Raw genomic sequence first — 23,404 nt, forward strand, 5'->3', positions numbered from 1 at the left:
CTTTCCTGGACCATGATGGAATTTCCCCATTCTTTCACTTTTCCCATAAAGCCCACATCTGCTGACCTCCAGGGTTTGATGAAAGGTCTCTCTCATTAGTTCAAGCAGCTCCAGCGTTGTCTGAATGGGATTCCAGGAAAGATGGCTGCAGACTGAGAAACAGTCTGTCTTTCCAAATAACATGGACTTGAACGCTCAGCAGAGCACTGCATTTTAGTAGTCAGACCCAGAAGACATCCCAAGAATGATTATAAACTGTTATAGCTCCCAAAGTAGACCACTATGATAAGAATCCAGGAATCTGGTCTCCTGGAAAAAAATGTATATACAGCTGATGATTACCTATATCCACAGTCCATTTTAATACAGTTTTATCACAATGTGGGTTACCAAGCAAAGCTCAGAGAAGAACTCACGGATTCACAGCATTTCAGAGCTGGCCGTAAGTAGTGATTGGGTGTAATTGACCTAGAAAGGATTCCTCCTTTCTATAAGGAGGCTAAGGTCAGAAGAGGTTACAGCTTAACAAAAGTCTGTTAGAGGCAGACCTTAAACTTGTAGCTGAGGCTGCCATCCTTTCCATGAGAAAAGGTGATCATCTCTCAGTGACAATCTGTGGGAAGACCTCACTGGCCAGTCTCTGGATCTCATGCTCTTTAAGGGCGTCTGTAACTCCTTTGCCCATACTTTTGGGATATGCCCTCCCTGGCTTAGGTGTGTGCATGAGGTAGGAGCTTTAGCACCAGCGCAGGCCCCAGGCTCCAGGTGAGCTCTGTGGGTGCAGGGAGCTTGTCCGTCTGTATTCTGTGTTTTTGCACTATGCCTGGTGCCTCCTAGGAGCTCAATGAATCTTAGTTTCCTTCCTTTCTACTGTGGAATATGCTTGTTCAATTGGATTAACGTGGCAAGGGAAGAGGGTGGGTATTTGATGGAGGGAGGTTGCAAGTGACCATGTCATCCACCAGGTGTGGGAAGGTCAGAGAAAAAAAAGAAATATGAAGAGGAGATGGGAGAGTAAATGAAAAGAAAGACAAAGGGTGGGGACCAAGTCAGGAAAAGATCACATTTAAAAGCACACAACTTGTTCCTGTGTAAATGCAAACCTGAGTCTAGAGTGTGTCACACGTGTTCAGTCTGCGATTATGCAAATTAGTTTAAATGGGGGAGGAAGTGTGTGGGGGGAGATGGTGGGTCTAAATGGAAGTGCTCCCAAAGATCCCTTGGAGCTCCTTCCTTCCCCTTCAGCGTCTGGAGAAGGCTCTGGATTCCATTTGTGCAGCTGCCATAGTGAGAAGAGGCATTAGCCCTGAGCAGTCACAGGGAGGCAGTTTTCAGTGCACAACCAGGTGAGGTCTTAGCACCCACGCAGTGCAGGTGGGGTCAGCTCTCATGGTATAGCTCAGTAAGGCTGCAGGGGGCTGAGTTTGTGGGTGGTTGCTCAACTTCCTGTGGACTTCTCTCAAGAGCACAATTCCACCATCAACCAAGCCAGAGCCTCGGCCCGCCTGCCTCCTGCAGAGCTCAGGCTGTTCCCGGAAGCAAGCAGGGGCAGTGGGCGGGACTTGGCTTCATCAGCTGGTGCTCCCAAGGGTGTCAGAGAGCAGGTAATCTTGGATGGCAGCTGGTGGGGCTGCGGAGGCAGCCTGTAATGGGCCTTTGTCCTGCTCGCCAGGCAAGCTCTGTGAAACCTTGACAAAGGGCTAGGGCTCAGACCCCAGGACACTTGGGGAGTGAATCCTTCAGACTTCCTGATGTCACGCCAGGCCAGAACCGCTTGCTGTGTGCAGGAAACATTGAACAGTCAAGTCTTGAAAAGAGAACCTGGAACAGTTCCAAGATTACACTTAATACGTCTGCTGGGAGCTACAGAGAAGGGAGACTGGGGTAACTGGCGAGAAAAAAAAAAAACCCTTGCAGGCCCAGGAGAGACAGCCATCAGCATGGCAAACATCATAAGTAAGAATAAAACCCACCCTTTACCTTGGGTAGCATGTGCAGTTTCCACAGCGCATTTATAGGCACAGTCTCTTTGTTTTTCCTTACAGTTCTGGGAGGCAGGCAGGGAGTGTTATTCGAAGTTAAGTTACTAGATGACACATCTGTATGTTTCCCACAGTATTTAACCTAGCGGGTTGTCCAGTAAACGGTGCATAAACAAATGGATGGATAGGTGGACAAATGTGCATTTTGTAGGTGAGAAACGGAATCAGATCAGTTTATTGGATAGCATTTCACATGGGGCATTTACATGCCAGGCACCATGCTAGACCCTGGGAAGACACGGTCCCCTCAGGCTAGGACCTCACCATCTTGAGGGTGAAATGGCCAGAAATGAGTAACCACGAAGTGATCAGGCAAGCAGGTCAGTAGTCTGTTTGAAGTGATCACAGAAGATTCTGGAAGATAGAAAAGAGAGAAACTGAGTTCAGGTCAAGAGGATGCCGGAGTGACTTGCCGTAGCACTGAAATTGCTCTGCAGGGGTTCAGATGCATCCTTTCCTTGTTTCATCTTTTCCCTGATCGGAAAAGTCTCTCTCCTGTTGTCCCTGTCCCCATCTACACTTGACTTGTTGCTAATTCACTCCTGAACTTCTGGCATCATCAGGACAGTATTGTTCAGTTTTAGGCTATGTTAGCTGTTTAAATTAACATATTCCACAGAAAGACATGTATGTGGATTAGGGATAAGAGAGTAAACTTTTGGGTGGGTGAGGGGGGTTACAGAGGTGAGGGACTTGAGGACTGTAAGCTGTCTGGGGGTTTGTGTGGAATATGAAGGTGATTCAGGAGAGAGAAATAAAAGATCTAGTGGTATAAGGAAGTGCTGTGTTTGCAATATTGTGTTCCTCCCTCTAGCACATCTTGCATCAACTCAAATACAATATAAATACACCATGTGTATGTGCATGCATAGATGTATGTGCACATGTGCGCACATGCACACACACACACACGCACCAACATAGTCTTTAATCTTGTCACCAAAATGGTATGTAAACGTTTTCCCAGAGCTTAACACTAACCATCTCTGTAGTCATGTTTGCCTGATATTTGTGAGCATGGGCCTTCCTGTAGCTTGACAGCTGTGGGTTTCAAATTTTATTAAACTTCTGCCTTGTTCACAGTCTGATTTCTTTAAGGCCTTATCTAATTGCCTTGGGCCACCGAGCCCACCACCTTGGCCATCTGCAAAGATATAAATCTCACCATGTAATTGATGGAAAGCAATAAACTAATGTATAATAAATAGCAAAGAATTTTGATGATCTGTGTCTTAGGGAAGAAGATTGCCTCATAAAAGCAATTATTACATGATACATGCTTGCATTATTTACAAGGTACATGCATGCTCTCCTTCTGCAACCGCTGTTGGGTATTTGGATATAATAGCCGGAAAACGTCATTTCCAAATGCCAACATGTGTGATGACATGTAGCCCAAACATCTGGGTTGTAGACTGAGAAATGTGATGTTCAGCAGAACCCCTGAGTTCCAGGTGCGTACAGCCTGGGAGTAAGTCACCTCTTCTGGGAAGGCATCTGTGATTCTTCTGTTGAATGCAGCTGGCCCTCTTTCCTATCTCCAGAGTACCGTACATGTGCGTCGACTTGTCCATTTCTCTCCCCAAGGATGGAAGCACTGTGAGAGAAGTGATGGATCTTACTCATCTCGTTTGTTCCCACATGTTTGTTGAGTGAATGAATGAATAAATGAAGTGCCTATTAGGCAGTTTTCCACCTTGGAATCTAATGCAGTGCTTTGCACACTGAAGAAACATGATAAATATTGAATGAACACCTACATTTGTGAGTAGAGAGATTCAGATCAGCTGGGTCGCATTACAGTTTTCTGTTTAAATGTCTCAAAGCCTGCAACGTCATTTTTACACTGCTTCCTCTGGCCCTAGGGAGAAAATAGATAAAAATAATGAAGAAGTAGAAGCACTAGGAGAAGGGGGATAAATTTCCCATGTCCACTAGGGGCCTGAGGCACAGAGCCCAGGGTCTGGATTTCACCTCCCTCCGCTCTTTCCCTCCTGCACACGGGCCCCCCTCAGCCTTTCTCTTCACATCAGAGGTTGGCCCAGTATTTATATATTACAGGGCCTCTGTATGGAAATCCACATTCCATAAATCCCAAAGCTTTTCTTCTGTTTCAGAGCAAGAGGCTGAGCAAGATATATGTATTTCTTTTTGTAACCAGCAAATGGCTTTTTTATCGATCCACCCCTTCTAACAGCAGATTTGTCTTAGTACGGACGGACTTCAGGAGTCTGTGGCCCTCCCTCCCTCTCTTCCTCTCTCCCTCTCTCTCTCTCTCTCTCTCTCTCTCTCCCTCCCTCTCTCTCTCTCTCTCTAGCTAGTCTCTTCCTTAAGTTCAGAGAGACTCACTGTTTACTTTCCCCCCACCCCCAATCTCTTTCTTCCCACAGGTTTATCTGATCTCAGCTCTGCTCTTAAATACCGGTTTCTCTAGAGTCTTGTATTTCCCACCCGCTGTGGCTGGAATTATATGGCGCTAATCAGATTTTTGCTATTTTCCTTCACATTGTGTCCCTTCCCCATCCTTCTGCCCTTTTGACTCCTCTTCCCCCACCCTCACCTTCATGGTGCATGGACCTATTAAATGGTGTCCAGTCCAATTTCTGGCACCCAATAAATCTAAATTTTCAAGCTTGGGAAGCCAGGCTCACCCACTGGCACCCAGATAAATGAGTCCTCCATGAGAAACCTGCACTGGTCATTACTCAAGACTCTTCTGAAACCCCAATGCAGGGTTTCCTGCCCGAGAGAGTCCAAGCCCCCCTTTTCTCCTACACCCTCTGAAACAAAAGATGCCCCACAAGCACAGCAACTTGTCTCCATCGCCGCTAATCCACCCCTTGGTGCAGGTGCTCCAAACAACCCCACACCCACGGGCTCCCACATCACCGGCCACAGCAGTGGCTTTGAAATGAGGCTTAATATACAGCACACGTGTCTGCACTGTTCAGCTCGCTGGGGGCCGAGGGGGCCGCTGGACAAAGGACCTCCTGGCAGCTGTGGCCCTGTTTGCAACCAGCACAACAAACCGGGGCTTCCCTCCCCGGCCCGCCCTGTGGCGAATCCCTTGCCTTTTGGGGGGTAGTTTCAACACCCTAAATCTACTCTCCATCTGGTTGACAAGGGCCCTAACATTGCCTCATGGGGGAGGGAAGGGGCATCTGAAACCAGGTTCCTGGAACCTTGGTGGGAAGCAGGAGCCAAGAGCCCAGGGCTGCCGGGGGTGGGGCAACAGGGGCTGAATCTGTGTTTCATCAGGAAAGGCGAGACCTGCAGACAGTGATCTGCTCTTGGGAAGTTGGGGACTATTTGTATTTACTTATTTGTTATTTTGACTTGTGAAATTACCCCCTTTCATGCTGCCAGCCTTCTGCCTCTGCACAATAAAAATTAATTACAATGAATTAGAACCTTTATAAACCACTCTTAACAGTACAACGGCTCAGAGGCAGCCCCTCCTCTGGCCTCTCACTGGTCTACAGCTTGAAATCCCATCAGAAACAGTAACTCCAAAAAAGCACATGTTTTCTAAAACAAAGGACCTGCTTTGGGCTTCTATGGAATAAAGTTGGGGACTAATAGGATGTGTGATGGGTAGCTTTCTGTGTCAGCTTGGCTAGGCTATAGCACCGGGTTATTTCATCAAACACTCATCTGGGTGTTGAGTGATGGTATTTTGTAAATGTGGTTAACAGCTACAGTTCACTGACTAAACAGATGCCCCCGAATAATGTGGGTGGGCCTCATCCAATCAGTTGATGTTCTTAAAAGCAAACCTGAAGTTTCGCAGAGAAGGAAAAAATTTCTGCCTCAAGACTTCAGCATCAAGTTCTGCCCCATTTTCCAGCTTGTTGTCCTGCCCTGAAATTGCCACTTCCAATTTGCCAGCAGCTACAATTCCTGAAATAAATCTTTTTATATAGAAATAAATGGATAAAGTACCTATATCTGTATCTATACCTTTATCATCTATATCCATATCTATATATTGTGGACTCTGTTTCTCTGGAGAACGCTGACTGATCCAGGTGTTTAGGAATCTTAAGCTACATTCAGATTATTCATTGTGTAAGTAATTTCCTGGAGAATGTCCCCCTGTTTTTTTTTTAATTGGAGTATAGTAATATAATATACAATATTATATTAGTTTTGGGTGTATAACATAAGGATTCAACCATTACATACAAGACAGTCACTGCGATAAGTGTAGTTACCATCTGTCACCATGTAGAGATACTATAATACTATTGACTCTCTTCCCTCTACTGTACTTTCATCCCCATGACGTATTCATCATGTGATTGGAAGTTTGTCCTTCTTGATCCCGCCCACCCCCTGCCCCCATACCATAATATACTGCTATGGTAACCGCCAGTCTGCTCTCTGTATTTATGAATCTGGTTCTGTTTTTTCGCTTGTTTGTTAGTAGGCAACCACCCTTCTTTATTTCCTAAGTGTGAAGCTCTGTGCTGTGCACATGGTGGGAGCTTCATAAATAATCACTGAAGTGATGGGAAACCCAGAGAAGCCCCATCCTGCTTTTCTCCACCTCTTGCAAGTGGACTCCTTTGCTCCTTCTCATCCACATAGGACTGAGCAGCCCTGTTTCCGAGTCTAGCTCTGTCTGGACGTCCCTGTAACATTGTCAAGCCCTGATGATCTCATCACTATGCCTTTCAAATCTATCAAACAAACCGTATCTTCTCCGAAGGCCTCACTGAAGGTCCAGGCGCACAGCCTGCTCTGGCTTCCTCAGTGCTTGTTTGCGGGTTTTTTTTGGTTTATGTGTGCTGTGATTTTCTTTGCCTGACATCTTAAGACCATGTGCTTCCTTTCTCATTAGCTGGTGGACCCTCTGTGGGAATTCTAGGCTCTGATGTCGTGGAACATTTATGGGCTTTGGAACCAGCCAGGCTAGTTTGAGTCTGAGTTTTCATAGAAGCTTTGAGAAACTGATGAAGTCATACAACTTTTACAAGTTTTCCTTATTAGTAAAATGAGGGTAAAAGACTCATAGGAACATGTGATGGATAAATAAAGCAAATAGTTATCAGTTATTTTGTTAACATTAGCAGCAAAACACTCATGTTTCTCCTAGTGAAATCCTCTGTGGAACTGCAAAATATAAAGCAGATAAGAACTGCTTTGGTTGGCTCTAAGGACACCCTCCTACTGTGTGCCAGAGCTCCTGTCCTCTACATATTCAAGGACAAAGTCTCAGCAGCTCTCCATCTGCCTCCCGCATCAGCATGTAACCCTGCTGTACCGGATCCTGCCAGCCTGAAAATACGGTGGAGTGGCCCCACCTTCAAACCCAACCTCCAACCAACACCATCTTCCTTCCCCCTGCACTGCTCTGCAGTTCCTACCTCATTCCTGCCATCTTCTCTCCAGCAAAACTCATAGACAAGAGTTGTCTGTACATTCTGTCTCCATCATCTCTCCGCTTGTTCTTTCTTGAAACTATTCCGTGGGTCTGTGTTCCCACTACTCCACTGCAGCTCTAGCCAAAGTCCCCGAAGACCTTCACAGTCCCAGAAACCACAGTTGATTCTCAGTCACCATCTTACTGATCTATCAGCAATGTCAGCCACAGTTGATCTCACCTGCACCGTAAAGTGTTTTCCTCCCTGGTTCCTGGAGTAACCCTCTCTCTGGTTCTCCCATCTCGCTGGCAGTCCATCTTCAATCTTTTTTTGCATGGTTCTTTCTCATCCCCCTGTCCTCTAAATTTGTGGGTGCCACAGGGCTCAGTTCTCAATGTATACACACTTGGGAGCGGGAAGGACGGATTCATCTTATACCATCACTTTGAATACCATCTATCGACTGATGAACCCCCAATTTACATATCCATCTAGGCCTTTCTCCTGAAAGCCAGACTGATACAGCAATTGCCTACTTAATATCTCTTCTTGGATGACTAATAGACATCTAAAATTAATCATGTCCAAAAGCAAACTCTTGATATTTCTCTGAAATCTTGTTACTCTCATGCTCTTCCTATTTCAGTTAATGACAACAACATTCTACAATTTATTCATCTCTAAAACCTTGGGATCATCTTTGACACATCATTTTTTGTTGCACCCTACCTCAATTCCAGTGGCAAATGCTATAGGCCCTGCATTCAAAATATATCCAGAATCTAACCACTTCTTACCATTTCTACTGCCACACTAATGCAAGTCCAATTCACTATCTTCTCTCATGTGGATTATTATTATTGTTGTTTTTTATTAAAGTATCATTGATATACAATGTTATGATGGTTTTACATATACAACACAGTGGTTCAACATTCATCCATATTATCAGACCTTCCTCCATCCATTGTGGTCACTGTCTGTCAGTGTCATAAGATGTTATAGTCATTAATTATATTCTCCGTGCCGTACTACTGTCCCATATTGTATCTATATTATGATATTGATCTACCTATATTATGATATTGATCTACCTATATTGTGAATGTGAATTATAGTGCCCCTTAACCCCTTTCTCCCTCCTCACCCACCCTCCCCAAGCCCTCCTCTTTGGTACCAATAGTCCCTTCTTGGTGTCTATGAGTCTACTACCTTTTTATTCCTTCTGTTTGCTTTGTTTTTATACTCCACAAATGAGTGAAATTATTTGGTATTTGTCTTTCACTGCCTGTCTTATTTCACTGAGCATAATACCCTCTAGATCCATCCATGTTGCAAATTGCAGGATTTCTTTTCTTTTTGTGGCTGAATAATATTCCATTGTGTATATCTATATCTTCTTTATCCATTCATCTATTGATGGACGTTTAGGTTGCTTCCATATCTTGGCTGTTATAAATAGTGCTGTGATAAACAGAGGGGTGCATATGTCTTTTCAAATCAGGGATCTTGTTTTCTTCAGGTAAATTCCTAGGAGTGGAATTACTGGGTCAAATGGTACTTCTATTTTTAGTTTTTTGAGGAACCTCCGTATTGCTTTCCACAACTGTTGAACCAATTTACATTCCCACCAACAGTGTGGGAGGGTTCCCCTTTCTCCACATCCTTGCCAGCATTTGTTGTTTCTTGTCTTTTGGATACTGGCCATCCTAACTGGTGTAAAGTTATATCTCATTGTGGTTTTTATTTGCATTTTCCTGATGATTAATGATGTGGAGCATCTTTTCATGTGTCTGTTGGCTATCCATATTTCTTCTTTGGAGAAGTGTCTTTTCAGGTCCTCTGCCCATTTTTTAATTAGGTTATTTGTTTTTTGGGTGTTGAGGCATATGAGTTCTTTACATATTTTGGATGTTAACCTCTTATTGGATAAATCATTGATGAATATATTCTCCTACACTGTAGGATGCCTTTTTGTTATGCTGATGGTATCCTTCACTGTGCAGAAGTTTTTAGTTTGATGTAGTCCCACTTGTTCACTTTTTATTGTTTTCCTTATCCAAGAATATGTGTTTAGAAAAAAGTTGCTCATGTTCATATTCAAGATATTTTTCCTCTGTTTTCTTTAAAGAGTTTTATGGTTTCATGACTTACATTCAGGTCTTTGATTCATTTTAAGTTTACTTTTGTATATGGAGTTAGACAATAATCCAGTTTTGTTCTCTTACATGTAATTGCCCAGTTTTCACAACACCAGTTGTTGAAGAGGCTGTCTTTTCACCATTGTATATTCATGGCTTCTTTATCGTGTGTTAGTTGACCATATATGTGTGGGTTTATATCTGGACTCTCTATTCTGTTCCGTTGACCTATGGGTCTGTTCTTGTGCCAGTACCAAATTGTCTTGATTGCTGTGGCTTTGTAGTAGAACTTAAGGTCAGGGAGCATAATCCCCCCAGCTTTGTTCTTTTCTCTCAGTATTGCTTTGGCTATTTGGGGTCTTTTGTGGTTCATATGAATTTAAGAACTATTTGTTCTAGTTCATTGAAGGATGCTGTTGGTATTTTGATCCCATGTGGATCATTTTAACAGCCTCCTGTCTCCTTACTTCCCCCTCCACTCAACTATAGTTTATTCTCAGTATAATATCCAGAGTGATCCTCCTAAAATATTGAGTCATATCACATCTCTCCTCTGTTCAAAATCTTCCAAAAGCTTCCCTTCTCACTCTACGTAAAAAGTAAAGTCCTGTGAAGGGCCTGAGTCCCTACCCAGGCTGTCTTTGGCTGATTAAGGCAGAAGCTTAGTTACTACTTTCCTTATCCACCTCTGAGTATGATCCTCTGACTTCAGTCACAATTTCAGTGCTGTTCCTCAAAAATGGTGAAACATGCACTCAGGACCTTTGCAGATGTTGTTCCCTCAGCCTGGAACATTTTTCTCCTGCATATCCACAGGAATTCCCCCTGATCATTCCTTTCTTCAGAGGAGAGACCCCCCACAGAGACTTGGACCTGACCACCTTATATAAAAGGGACACCCTTTCTCATCTCCTTGTAGCCTCCTTGCCCTGCTTTGGTTTTTATGGCACTTACCGGTACCTGACCTATTATACACTCCTTTGTTTATTTATTTTCTATTCCCACAAAACCATGAGTATTATGGCATTAGGCGCTTTGTCTCTTGCTCACTGTTGTATTTATTTACTAGCACTGAGTACGGTGTTTGACACATAGCAGGTTCTCAATAATTATTTATTGAATAAGTGAATGAATGAAGTGAAACTGACAGGCCAAGAGCCCCATTCACTGCAGCCTCCACTCCCAGCTCTGAATCCATCCTCTGCAGCCCCAGAGATGGCCATATCCCTAGAGAGCCATCCTGTTGGCTCCCTGCAGGTCTCTGTTATTTCATGGGGAATGTCTCTGGTTCTCTCCACAGTTCTTTAAATGAGATGGTTGTTCTGACAGCCCATCAGAGTTTCTTCACACTCCACAATGAATTTAGTCTGGATTTAGGTATCTGGATGCTTAAAATAAATTATTGTTTTTTCTGACTATTTTCTTGTCCCTGGGTTCAGTCCCACTGCAGCCATGTTGATTCCAGCCACTCATGTCTGAAGACCAGTCTCCTTGATGGCGGAGTTAGAAATGTGGGACTTTGAACCCAGATAGAGGATAGATTTACGTCTCGGATCTCTCAGTTTCCTCAGTTATGCTGACCCCATAACCTCACGTGGCTAATGTGAAAATTAATGTCTATTAAGTGTTTAACACAGTGCCTGGTACCCAACAGACTCAATAAATGCTGGGGGCCCCTTGACCTTCTCTGTCTATGCCAACCGTAGACCTTTGCTCTCAGGCAGTGGAGCTGCTCTTTCTAGCTGCTTCTCGCTCCATGTGAAGTTTTGGCAGAGCGTTTCTTTTCCATACCCTTCATATGCTAGGCTTGCTGAGAAAAGCAAATAATTTTTTCCAAAGCACCTGTATGTACAAGGCCTGAAATTACAACAAGAGAGTAAGTTCAAATGCTAAAACTAACTTAAAAGCTTCAAGGTAATATACTACAGACTTTGGATCACTTATTATTGTGCTTAAAGATCAGGATGAATGAGGGATATGGGTGATGTAAGTGTATTTTGATTAGAGGGAGGTGGCTAATAAACCCTCTAGAAATAGTCAGTTTATTGTCTATGGAGCAGTTAAGAGCCTGTGTACATGATAGATGCAAATTTCCTGTAAAGTCTATTTAAAACTTAACATGGATGGTAATTAGGGGTAGAAGACAGCACAGTCAAATGGACGAACTGAGGAGAGTTTAATGAAGGGGCTATTTACAAACGTGTGGGAAGGATTAAGGAAAACCAACCAGTGGTGTGGAAGCAACCAGGGCAAGCCAAAGCCGGGAATCAGGGCCGTCTGGGCCTCAGGAGTGAACGGAAGGAGCCATTTCTGCTCCTGGAGACACTAGCTAGCTTCAGGAGGCTGCCTGAAGCACAGCTATCTCCAAGCAACCTGACAGGGAAAGAGCCGGGGGCGTAAGTGCCTTCTTTGACAGGGAGACACAGGGAGCCAGGGAGCCTTGGACGTAGCCCCCAAAGGTCTGGGGGCCAGAAAAGTGGGCAGAGGGATGGAGGGGGGCATCTTAAGGGCCAATAAGGGAAAACCCAGCAGTGTCTGCTTACTGATAAGTGACTTTTGAAGACGTGAGGGCTTTCCCAAATACTTACCTATAGTGTCTGAAATATTTACTGATATGTTGTATTATTTTTATTCATTGTTTTAACTTAAAAATTTTTTTAATTTAATGTTTTTTCTTTTTTTTGGTGATGGAGGATGATTATGGGCTCTTCCCTTAGTTTTGTCTTTCTGTAGTAAAATGACTTCATACTGTTTCTTTAAATATTAATATAAGACTGTATGATTCTATTTGTGTGACTTTAAGAACTGACTATCCAGTGTATGGAGGTAGAAATTAGAATATTGGTGACCTCTGGGAAACGGGTGTTTACTGACTGGGAAGGACATAAGGGACCCTCTCTAGGAACTGTGTATCTTGAACTGTGTGACTACACAGGTATATATATATATATATACATATATATATGTAAAAATGTAAAAGTGCACTGAGCTATACACTTAAGATTTATATATTTTATTGTATACAAATTGTACCTTAATAAAAAAAAAAAGAAACAATACTATAGTTACGTACTTGGAAGTACAATGTTTGTATGCAATATTTTTACATGTTTATACAATCTATATGAGCACTTGTGGGCCAGATTTGCTTTGTCTTATCTGCTTTCTCTACACTTGTAACTGGCACTCAGTTTTTTTGAGGGGTGAAGATAGGGGAGGGGTGTAGACTAGTCTCTGAGCAAGCTAGAGACAATTACCCTCAGTTGAAAATAAACATAATAAAACTATAGAAGTCTAATTTTTGCAACTTGAGAGGATTTTTTCTGCAGCTATTCACTTCTAATCACTCTCACCTAATAAATGAATAGAATAGCTAATGTGATTAGACTAATTCACTATTCATCAAGAATATTAAATGAATAGAATATTTTGCATTTCACCAGTCACAGATCTTGAGTATTTACCTGATATTACAATCAGACATGTGTTAGATTTTTCTCTCTGCTTCTGGGCCATAGCTCATGGATAATTATAGTGTTTAATTAGCCCCACATAGCACTTGGCTCTCCGGTGTGGATGGAAATTACAGGATGGAGAAAGAACAAATCAAACACTCTAAAGGAAAGTAGCCCTTTGCTGTATTCCCCTGGAAGCATTAGCAGGGGCTATGGGCAACACTCGGTGAATTTTGTTATTCCACTTGAATAGAAAAGAAGTTGTTTTTCATAAAGATTTAAGAGTACATTAAAAAAAAACAGCTAGTAAGTATGAAATAGAAAATAGGCAGAAAGTTTAATGTACTTATAAATAAGAGGATTTTTCTCCCCCCGATCATTCTTGACTGCCCCCTACCCCCTTATATTTGATGAAATCATAGAATCCTCAGTTGGTTGGGAGCTCCTTTGTAGCAAGTTGCACAGATAACTGTAGTCTCAGGCCATTGATCCAACTACCAGAGGTTCAGGGGCCTGCTGCTCAGTCCCTAAGGCCTGGAACAATGAAGCAGTTGGCTAACTAACTGCCTAATTTCCCAATTAAATGCAACATTTTGAGTCAATCCAGTCTCATCCCACAGATACAATGAGCATCTTCTCTGGTGAGATGGGGTGCTCAGTGCTACGGAGGCTTCATGAATAACACAATACCATGCCCTCTAAGCTTGGGAAGTGTGCTTGGCAGTGGTGGGGGTGGAGGGGTGCGGGGAGGTTGGGGAGAACAAATGATCTAAGACAGGGTGTGTGACATGGAATAATAAAGAAATATTTGATGAGGAAGGTGCTTTGGATGGATCTTGAAGAAGATTTTGAGACATTGAGGTGAGGGCAGCCTGGGTGGAGAGCTGTAGGAACCAAGATATGGTGGTGGGATTCTAGTTTGGCTTCTGGGAAAAAGGGTAGGGAGGGAAGACATCTTCTGGATCCCATCAGGGCTGATGACACTTGGCCCATACTTATTCTATAGCTCCTGAGATGAAAGAAAATGTATTTTCATTTGAATCTCTTTCTTCCATGAAGGCCTTCCTTTGTCCCCACCCTGGTGTTGTACGGGCTGAATTTGTTCATTCTCTGAAGAGTTGCAAGGTCATCCTAACACTTCTTCCTTTTCTCCCTCATGTACAAGGGGAGAGGGTTGTGAAGTAGAACCAGGGGTAGCGGTGTGGCAGGAGGTCATATCACCTAGGGAACACTGGCATTTTCTCTGGATGAGTTGGGAAGCCGTTGCCACATTCTCAGCACAGGAGTGGCATGATATGTTTGATGTGTTAAAGGGATCACTCTAGCTGCTGTGGAGAGAGGATAGCCTGGATGGGGAAGCAGTGAACAGAGATGGAAGTAAATAGGGTAGTTAGGTGTCCCTTGCAAAAGCCAAAGCCAGGGAGCTTGTTAGCAGTGGAGGTAAGCCATTGCCATATTCTACACCTGTTTTGAAGGTACAGCCAAGGGATTTTGCTGGTGGATTGGGTCAGGAATATGTGAGATAAACAAAACTCTATGGGTTTTCGCCTAAATAAGCAGTCAAAATGGAAGAGTTGCCATTTTCTGCAATAAGGAGGACTTGAAATCTGCAGAATGGGGAAGGAGAAGGGTCACTTATTCTTAGGAATATTAAGTTTGATATTCCTATTGAACAGCAAGTGGAGATATGGAGGAAGGAACTGAGTCAGGAATCTGGGGGAGAGATCTGAGCTACAGAAATCTGAGCTAGGGAGGTGCTGGGAACAGATGGAACTTCAAAGCTCGAGGTGGATGAGATCTCTGTAGGTAAAGGGAAGAGGCCAGGGTGCTTGGAACTCAGCATTTAGAGGTTGGGGCTTGAAGAGGAACCGACACAGTGGCTTACAGAGGAATGGCCGGAGAGACAGAGGCTTCTCGGAGGACAAATGAAGACTGTTTAAAGTGGAAGGGCAGATCCATCTCTTGGAAAGAAAAAGAAAAATTTTTCACGCAGGCTCCATGCCACACAAATGGAGTATGCCGTTGCTAAGTGTGGTAGGCAGAATTCTAGATGGTCCCCAAGATTTCCCATGCCATTTGTATGCATGCGCAGCATAATTCCTGAGACAATGAATATGATGGATTTTACTCCAGTGAGCAGGTCATGTTATCTGGCAGCTGGTGGACCTGACCTAATCACATTGGCCCGTTAAAAGCAAAGACTTCTCTCCAGCTGGTTGCAGAAGAGGAAGTCAGACGACATCCCCCAGCTGCTCTGGAAGAAAGCAGACACCGTGTTGTGAATGGCTTAGAGAAGGCCCAGGGCAAGGAAACGCAAGTAGCCTCTGGGACTGACAGCAGTCCTTGGCTGACAGCTCTCAATCCCTGAAAAATGGTATTTCTGGCCTATGGCCTCAAAGACACAAATTCTGCCAACAACCAGTGATCTTGGAAGAGGACCCAGATAAAAGCCCAGCCCCGGCTGGCACCTTGATTGGAGCCCAGTGAGATCCTGAGCAGAGAATCAAGCCATGCCCTGCTGAGCCTGTGACCTACAGAAACAGCCAGATAATAAATTCATGTTGTTTGAAGATGCTAATTTTGTGGTGATTTGTAATGCGGCAATAGAAAACTAATACTCCAAGCAAGATTGAGGATTTAAAAGGCTTATGATAAAAAGAGAGAGAGAGAAAACAAAGTAGAGGGAAGGAGGGAGGCAGAAGATAGAAAGGGGTAAGAGAGAAGGGGAGGGAAAGAGAGAGAGCAGAAAGAGACGATAAAGAAATGTGCCTATATGAATACTTTCAGGGAACTATTAATCATGAAGTAAATAATTCTCTTCATTGTAGCAGAAGAATTTAAAAGGGGAAACAATGATTTATTGCTGAATCCATGAGGGTTTCAGAGTAAATGCTTGGCCAGCCCTGGTCGGCTGACTGGAGACGTCTACTCCCTTCAGTTCAGTGTATGATTCAGGGCTTCCTCCCCAGTAGCCACTGGCCTGGTTTGGCTTTCTAGGGGCACGGTTTCCACTTCTGCCCTCATCTGAATTGCCTTCACAAAGCCTCACCTTTTCTGACATGGTCCAAATAACATGTTACATGTTATTGATCTGGAGATACAGAAATTAAAGTCCACGGGGGATGTGGTGCCTGTGGTCCGTGGCACACTTCCAATTTTTCTGGGCTATTTAGAGCAAGTACAGTTGGGCATTCAAGCCAAAAGACCTGGGCTTTAATTTGGGCCATATTTTCTCTAGCTGTGTGACCATAAGACATTGTTTACCTTCCTAGAATTCCGCCTGTAATTTGGGGGAAATTCTAGTTCTGACTCATTTCTAACACAGAGAGTGTTGGTGATAAAGTGAGAAATGAGGAGTGTCGTGCAAAAAGCGTATTACGGTTTTTTAGCTTTGAGTGTGAGCTCAGTAGCTTATAGTTTATTTGAATCCCAAAGGTTCTGCATTGAAGTCTGTTAACATCCTAGTCACATAGAGCCTGCCCTTAAATATCACAATGTTAGGATGTTTCTCCAAGTAATTAGAGACATGGAGCCGTGAGGAGCAAGATTCGTTGCCACATAGATAATATTATCATAAAGGTAAAATTCCATTGCAATGAATATTATTACAGTATCATGCTTCCCTGCAATCTTGAAATGAGTACTTTCTCTAATTATCTAAAATTTAAAAAGCCCACTACGATAGCGAATGGCCTTCCTTTACCGTCAAAAGTATTTGATTGTGAGCTGTTTGCAGGAGACAGGGAAACCCTGAACTGAGCTGTCTGCACCTTCCATCCTGCTATGAAGTAAACATCAGCCTTCAGAGATTCTCCTTCTCCCCCTTCCAGTATCATAGTGGCTGAAACAATACTTCACTTGACTTCCAAACCACCATCGAATTGAGGGGTCAAGAAGAGGAAAATAGAGGTGGATTAGAGTCAAAACACCGTCACCGTGGAAGTTGGAAAGGGTTCTTCTGTAATCTCTTAACGCATTGAGGAGGGAAGGGACACTGCTATGTTTTATCTCCAACCCCAGCGGACTGGGAAAGTAGCAACACATCCTAACAAAACCCCATTGTGTGCATGTGCACGCAGATGTAAAAGAAGAGGAAAGGGCAATCTCAGACTTTTGTTTTTTTTTTCACAGAAAGATTATACTTTGGAACACAGCCCTGTTTAAACGGCTTGTAAAGTCATTTGATTTTTCCGGCAAAGCAAGGTAGGAAGGAATGTGGTTTTTATGACTATGTTTAATAGTCCATTCTTTCAACAGACGTGGATTAAGCATCTACAACACCGGGAAGGTAGCACAGTGCCCAGCACAGAAAACGCTCCCGCTCACGTGGAGCCTGGACTCTACAGGGGAGACAGCATGAATGAACTGACAAATATGTACCGTGTCAGGTGGTGGTGTGTGCTGCAAAACAAATGGAGCAGGGTAAAGATATAGAGCTCGTGGTTGGATGTGTAGCTGCTATTTATATAGGGTGGCCAGTGAAAGTCACTCTGATAAGGTGACATTTGAGCTGAGAACTGAAGAAAATGTTGATGGAGAAAGCCTTGTGGAAACTTGGGGGAAAATCATTCCAAACAGGGGAAGATGAGTCAGGCAAGATTTTTACCCTCAAAAGAAGTACAACCCAATCTAAGAGACAGACATAAGCAGATATGCCATCCCATGAGGCTCCATGGTGCTGGGAAAACAGCGTGGGCTTTGGAGAGAGATCCTGGTCCTGCCATTTGTACTGTATCTACCTCTGTGCAAGCTACTTTCTTCTTTGAGATACAGGGCGTGAGGCAAGCAATTTCTATGTTGTAGAACTCTTGTGAAGAATAAATGAGATGGCATAGATTAAGTATATAGCAAATAGCAGGCATCTAATTAATGCAGTTCTCTTCTCCCTCCCTTATAACAATAGTACAATATGGTTAATTAGTTGAACACATACTATGAACAGTACGTATTCATAATTCTAAAGTTTGGCACATTGTATTGTGTTTAACTGATTATGGGTCCGTCGCCCATACTACACCAAGATTTTCTTGAAGATAAGCAAGTGTTAATAACTATTGTTCCTACTGGGCCTAGCCCGACATCTGGCACAGTAGAGTAAGTCTTTACTGAATGAGTGGAATTAACAAGTGCTCAGAAAAGGAGTGGTCAGGATCATTATCTGTCATACGTAATTACATGGAAAAACAGAAAAGTTATTTATTCCTGATTACATAGCAATGAAATCAGGTTTTCTATATAGTCTGTACAGGGCATGCTCCATTTAACAATTATTGAAAATCCTTCTGGACTTGATATATTTCAGAGACCAGCCTATATTTGGGAACAAACAGGGCCCTTTCATGCATTTCTTTTATGCGTTGAAGTAATTAGGAAATTTTAAATCGTTTATTCTTAATGCAAATGGAAATTTAATATGCAAAAGATCATATCATTCTTTAGTTTCAACTCCTCTTAAGTGGACTTTGTTAATTTCATTTTCTTTTCCTATTCTTGCTCATTCTCAGGCAGAGAAACTGAGGAGCTTTGCATATACCTGACACATCGTAGATACTCAAAAGCTATTTGTTGAATGAATAAGTGACCAGTGATTAAACTCTTGCAGTCTCAGCCACTCCCCATGACATTGATCTTCACTTTCATCAAGATGTCAACGCCCTCAGCCTTCTCGTTCACCCACTTCACTGCATCCAGCTCACCTTCATCCCCGCACGTCTCACTAACACCTTCATGTCCTCAGTCCTTGAATCTGCTGTGGAATCCACCACCGCTTGCTTGCTCCTGGTCCTGCTTCTTGGTGGTACAGCGCCATGTGAGATGGTCTCAGAATGCTGCTGGCGTGGACTCCACCCATCCAGGCCACCTGACTTCAGTGGGCCTGTGCTGGTGACCTCATTATCCACCACATTGTCACTCCACAGCTTTCCAAAGTTTCTCTGCGTTCTCCAAGCATAGTCCTATTCTCTCCTAGCATTAGCATCAGCAGACCCTCTCCTTTGCTGCTTCCCTGGGAGACCGGAAGCCAGCAGGGCTCATCTCGGCACACGTCAGATTGGCTCTGTTTCATGTGTTTTCTAATGCCCTCCCTAACCTGCTTATTTATCAGTGTCTGTCCAGCCCCAATCTCCCAGGGCTGCCCTGGTATCGTGTCTTTTCCGTCTTCTTCCAGGACTTGCTGTGACCTTGGCTCGGCTTCTGCCTACTCTTTCAGTTATCTGTTGTTGCATAGCCCTGCCACACCCCCATACAAAAAAAAAATCAGAGGCTTTAAACAACTCCGTTTTATCATTGCACACAATGTTGGCAGATATCCAGACAGGGCTTGGCCGATCGCCATCAGCACGGTCACTTGGTGAAATTCAGCTGGGGGCTGGGCTGGAGAGTCTAAGGCAGCTTCACCCACATGCCCAGCGCCTTGACGATGATGGCTGGAAGCTGGGGTGGGCTGGCTTCCTCTCCATCTCCATGTAGCCTCAGAGCCTCTCCATGTGACCCCAGCAGTAACCAGACTTCTTACTTGACACGCGGGGGCTCCCAGAGACCAATTTCTCTTAAAAGTTAGGCCTGGAAATCACAGAGTATCTCTTCCAACATACTCCTGAAGATCAAAAAAGCAGTCACAGGCCAGCCCAATTCAAGGGAAATAGACTCTACCACTTGACGAGAACCATGTGAAAGAATTTTTGCATTTTTTAATTCATTACATTTATCCAAATTAGAATTGGGAATATCTTTTGCAGACTCACTAAAGACCAACTTTAGCTCAGATGCCCTCTGCTCAGCTTTGATGCTCCTGTACTGCCACTGACATGGTGAAAAACCTGCACTCTGCCGTGTGGCCTGGGTTGTGACATTTGACATCATTTTTTTTTTTGCTACAAATTCTTTTTAAAATTATGAATAGACTTAATGTTTTTAGAACAGTTTCAAGATCACAACAAAGTTGAAAGGAAAATTACAGAGATTTCCCATATGTCTCCTGCCCCAACATATAAGCACCTTCCTCCACCAAAGGTGTACAGAAATTAGCAATTGATGAACCTGCACGGATACATCATAATCACCCGAAGTCCATAATTTATATCAGGGTTCCCTCTTGGCATTGCCCATTTTATGGCTTTGGACAAATGTGTGATGACATGTATCCACCGCTGTAGTATTAGAGAGAGTAGTTTCGCTGCCCTAAATATCTTCTATTCTTGTACGGTAGACATGGAGGTACACCATCTAGAACCTTCTTTAAGGAAGGACTTGCTCCCCAGTGGTGGGCAAGGCCGAGAGTAGCTTTTAACTATCAGCATCTTCTGAGTCCACCTCAACTGGAGCGAGATGTCCCCTGAGATCACGCCTTTCCTGAGGCAGCCCACATCCAGGAACTGAGCAAGGCAGGTGTATAAAGGCCAGGCACTTTGGTCCAGCCATTTCTGAATGATACAAGACAACTCACACTAGGGACCCTCACTCCTGAGCTCTCCTCTGGGTTGATGGAGGTCTGTATTGTAGGTTTCCGTCTCCCTTCCTTTCACAGGTGTTAGTCCCCAATGAACATCTTATAAACTAAACTGTATCAGCATCTACTTTCAGAATACCCTGCCTGTGACGTACCTCTGTAACTGTATAACCATGCACATGTGTGTATGTATATATGCACATATATAACACACACGTCAGATATGTATAATATACATATAAGTAATATATAACAAAATATCCATATACACATATATATATACACACACCATCCTGGTGTCAGAAGAGGCTAACCATGTCAAGTTGACATTGGTTATTTCCATCTGTCCTGTATCTCATTTCTTCCTAGTCTGTTGGTCAAAGCACCATCCCACTTGTGGGAGCGTGAAGAGAGCTTTTCCTTCACTCATGCAATGTGTATGGTCTTCCTCCTAATACTGCTCTTCCTCCTCTTTCTCTGACCATAAGTCTGGGTGCAAAACTCAGTCTGGGCCAATGAGAGTCTTGATGGCATTTAACTAGGGCTGAGGAGAAATGTTTCTTTTTCTGATGGAAAAGTTGGAAAGGTGCGTGTCAGAGGCAGCCCATGGAATGAGTCTGGCTTGTGCTTCTCCTCACGGGAGGGACTATGGAAGGTGCATAGAGTGCATGCAGCAAAGATGAGACAGTGGTCCGGGCAGCCTCAGATCTCGGGGTTCAGCCGTCTCCAGCTACACTCCTGGGTAAGCCAGCATGTTCCTGTTTGGACCTAAGTTAGTTGTTGAAGATATACTGTCACCTACAACCAAGAGTCCTGATGAATGAATCCCTCCAGTTTTGCTCTAAGTCCAGTCTTTTTGTCCTTTTAGGACCTTTCTCCTTCAATTATCGCATCTTCTTTATTCTGTCTTTACTCTGTCCCTCTCTACTGCTTGCTTTCTCATTGCACAGAACCAACGCAGAGCTCACTGATGGAGGAGAGAGGACTGTCCATTGAGTCCTCGGTCTCTTCAGCTAAATTTCTACTTTCATCTTTCGATGATCAGTGAAATTTCTTTTAATGAGGAATCTATACACATCATAACATCTTTACTTCCTTCTCCCAGCCTCCTACGATCTGTCTTCTGTCCTCACCTCTCTACTGAAACGCAGTTTTGAAATGCCAGTTATCTAGTAGTGGCCACAGGAAAACAACCTTTCCTCGGTTTTATTATCTTGGGTCTATTTCTGGCATATGGGACTATTAATCATGATAACCTTCCCTACCCTCTGGCAAGATGTGGTCTCAAGCCTCCCTTCTTAGAGATCTTGCATTCCACTGGATTCCTGAGGCCTGACGTTCTTGTGGAGTTGCAGGGGAGAGGCTGCAGAGCACAGCCGAGGCAGATGCTCCCCTCTCATTTCAGAGTCAGGAGGAACAGCCATAGAGATAGTTTGGAGAGCAAGGGGCAGAAACGGAGGGGACTTGGCTAGGTGGCTTTGTTCTTAGCAGAGTAAGAGTCAACGCCATTGGCCAAAAATGTGGAAGCCCAGGTGGAAATGTCAGTATTAAGGGAAGTGGGTGAATCTTACAAATACTGTAAAGAATAAATTAGCAAATCCAAAAGTAAAGAATAATTTTGTTAGAAACCAGGAGCAAAGGCCCAGATAAGATAGCCAGCTGTGATTCAATCAGCACAATTGTGGCAAAAGTCCAAATGTAGGGAAGACCGTTTAAGTGACAGGTGAAGGCTCAGGACACCATGAATGTGGCCAACCAGGGTCCAGACTGGATGAAGGTGAGGCCAGAAGAGGCTCTAGACTTTGAGACCACAGCAAATAGTAGTCCAAGAAAGTTGAGGGCATAGAAAAAATGATGACAAGTTGGTGAAGCAGAATTCTTCAAGTAGAAATGGGTCCAACTGATGACATGATCCATGGTATGGCCATCTTGTGCACTAGAGGTTCCCACCCAGAGGGCTTCATAGAGCACAGATTACTGGCCCCACCCCTCGAGATTGCCATTCAACAGGTCTGGGGTGGGCCTGAGATTTGCATTTCTAACAAGTTTCAGGAGATGCTGATGCTACTGGTCCAAGGACCATGTATTGAGAGCCACTGCTTTGTGGTGGGGTAAATAAAGGAGATGGAGGTTATTAGTGCTGAGGAGGTGAGATCCTGAGAGGCCAAGGTAAAAAATAATCGGTAAAAGCTTAGTGTGCTAATGGAGTCTCAGGTGAACAGTTGCTCAAGGCATTAGAGGTCAAAAGACTACAATCAAGGAGTGAGGGAAGATAATTGCAAAGGAGAAGATCTCTTGTGCAATGACTGCAGGACAAGGCTTTGTAAGGCAGGTGGAGAGCAAGGGTGACCTTCTGTGAGCTGGGGCCAGGGAAGAAAAACAGTTTCTTCAGGGAAGGGGTTAGAGAACTATTTATAATTAAGGGAAACCATATTTCCATTTAGAGAGTGAGGTGAGAACAATACTGGTGTAGGGTTTGCAGCTGTATGGGGGTTTGCTCACTGACCAGAACATGATTCGGCAGGACACCAAAGAAGAGACCAGTGTAGAAGATGGTGTGGGCCATGAGGGGGTGGGTGAGTGGAAAACTGGTCAGGATGTAAGTGGGGCTGACTGAATGGGAAATTCGGGAAGCAGACAAGGTGGGTAGGCTCTGCACTGAGACCGGAAGCATGGATACCAGAGTGAAGTCAGGGTGAGTCTGGGCCCAGGTAAGGTTGCAGACTTGCTTATTAAGGGATCTGAGAATGCAAGTGCTGACTATGCATTTTACCCTCATCGTGAGAGTTTAAACCACCCTCTGCTGTATTATGTGAATCTCCGTCTAGGTTTGTTTTTGCTTTGACGACGTCATCTTAGCTTCTGATGATCATAATGTGATTGGGTGGGAGGTAGGCAAAGGGTCTTTTAAGGAGGAACAGGAAGCCAGGCTGAGGCTATGTTTCTTTCTTTT

The 23,404-nt window shown here is 43.8% G+C and overlaps 1 long non-coding RNA gene across 1 annotated transcript in view; it reads right to left on the reverse strand.

The window, feature by feature from the left end:
- Nucleotides 1-1,198: 1,198 nt before the first annotated feature.
- The window catches only part of LOC130680374 (uncharacterized), a 30,299-nt gene continuing 8,093 nt past the window's right edge, over nt 1,199-23,404 (reverse strand). The window contains exons 3-4 of the long non-coding RNA XR_008993363.1: nt 3,803-3,903; nt 1,199-2,396 (exon numbers count right to left, since the gene is read on the reverse strand). This is a non-coding gene — a long non-coding RNA (uncharacterized LOC130680374). The remainder of the gene's footprint in view (nt 2,397-3,802; nt 3,904-23,404) is intronic.

Source organism: Manis pentadactyla, chromosome 13, assembly GCF_030020395.1.
Source record: "Manis pentadactyla isolate mManPen7 chromosome 13, mManPen7.hap1, whole genome shotgun sequence".
In the NCBI taxonomy this organism is placed as follows: Eukaryota; Metazoa; Chordata; class Mammalia; order Pholidota; family Manidae; genus Manis; species Manis pentadactyla.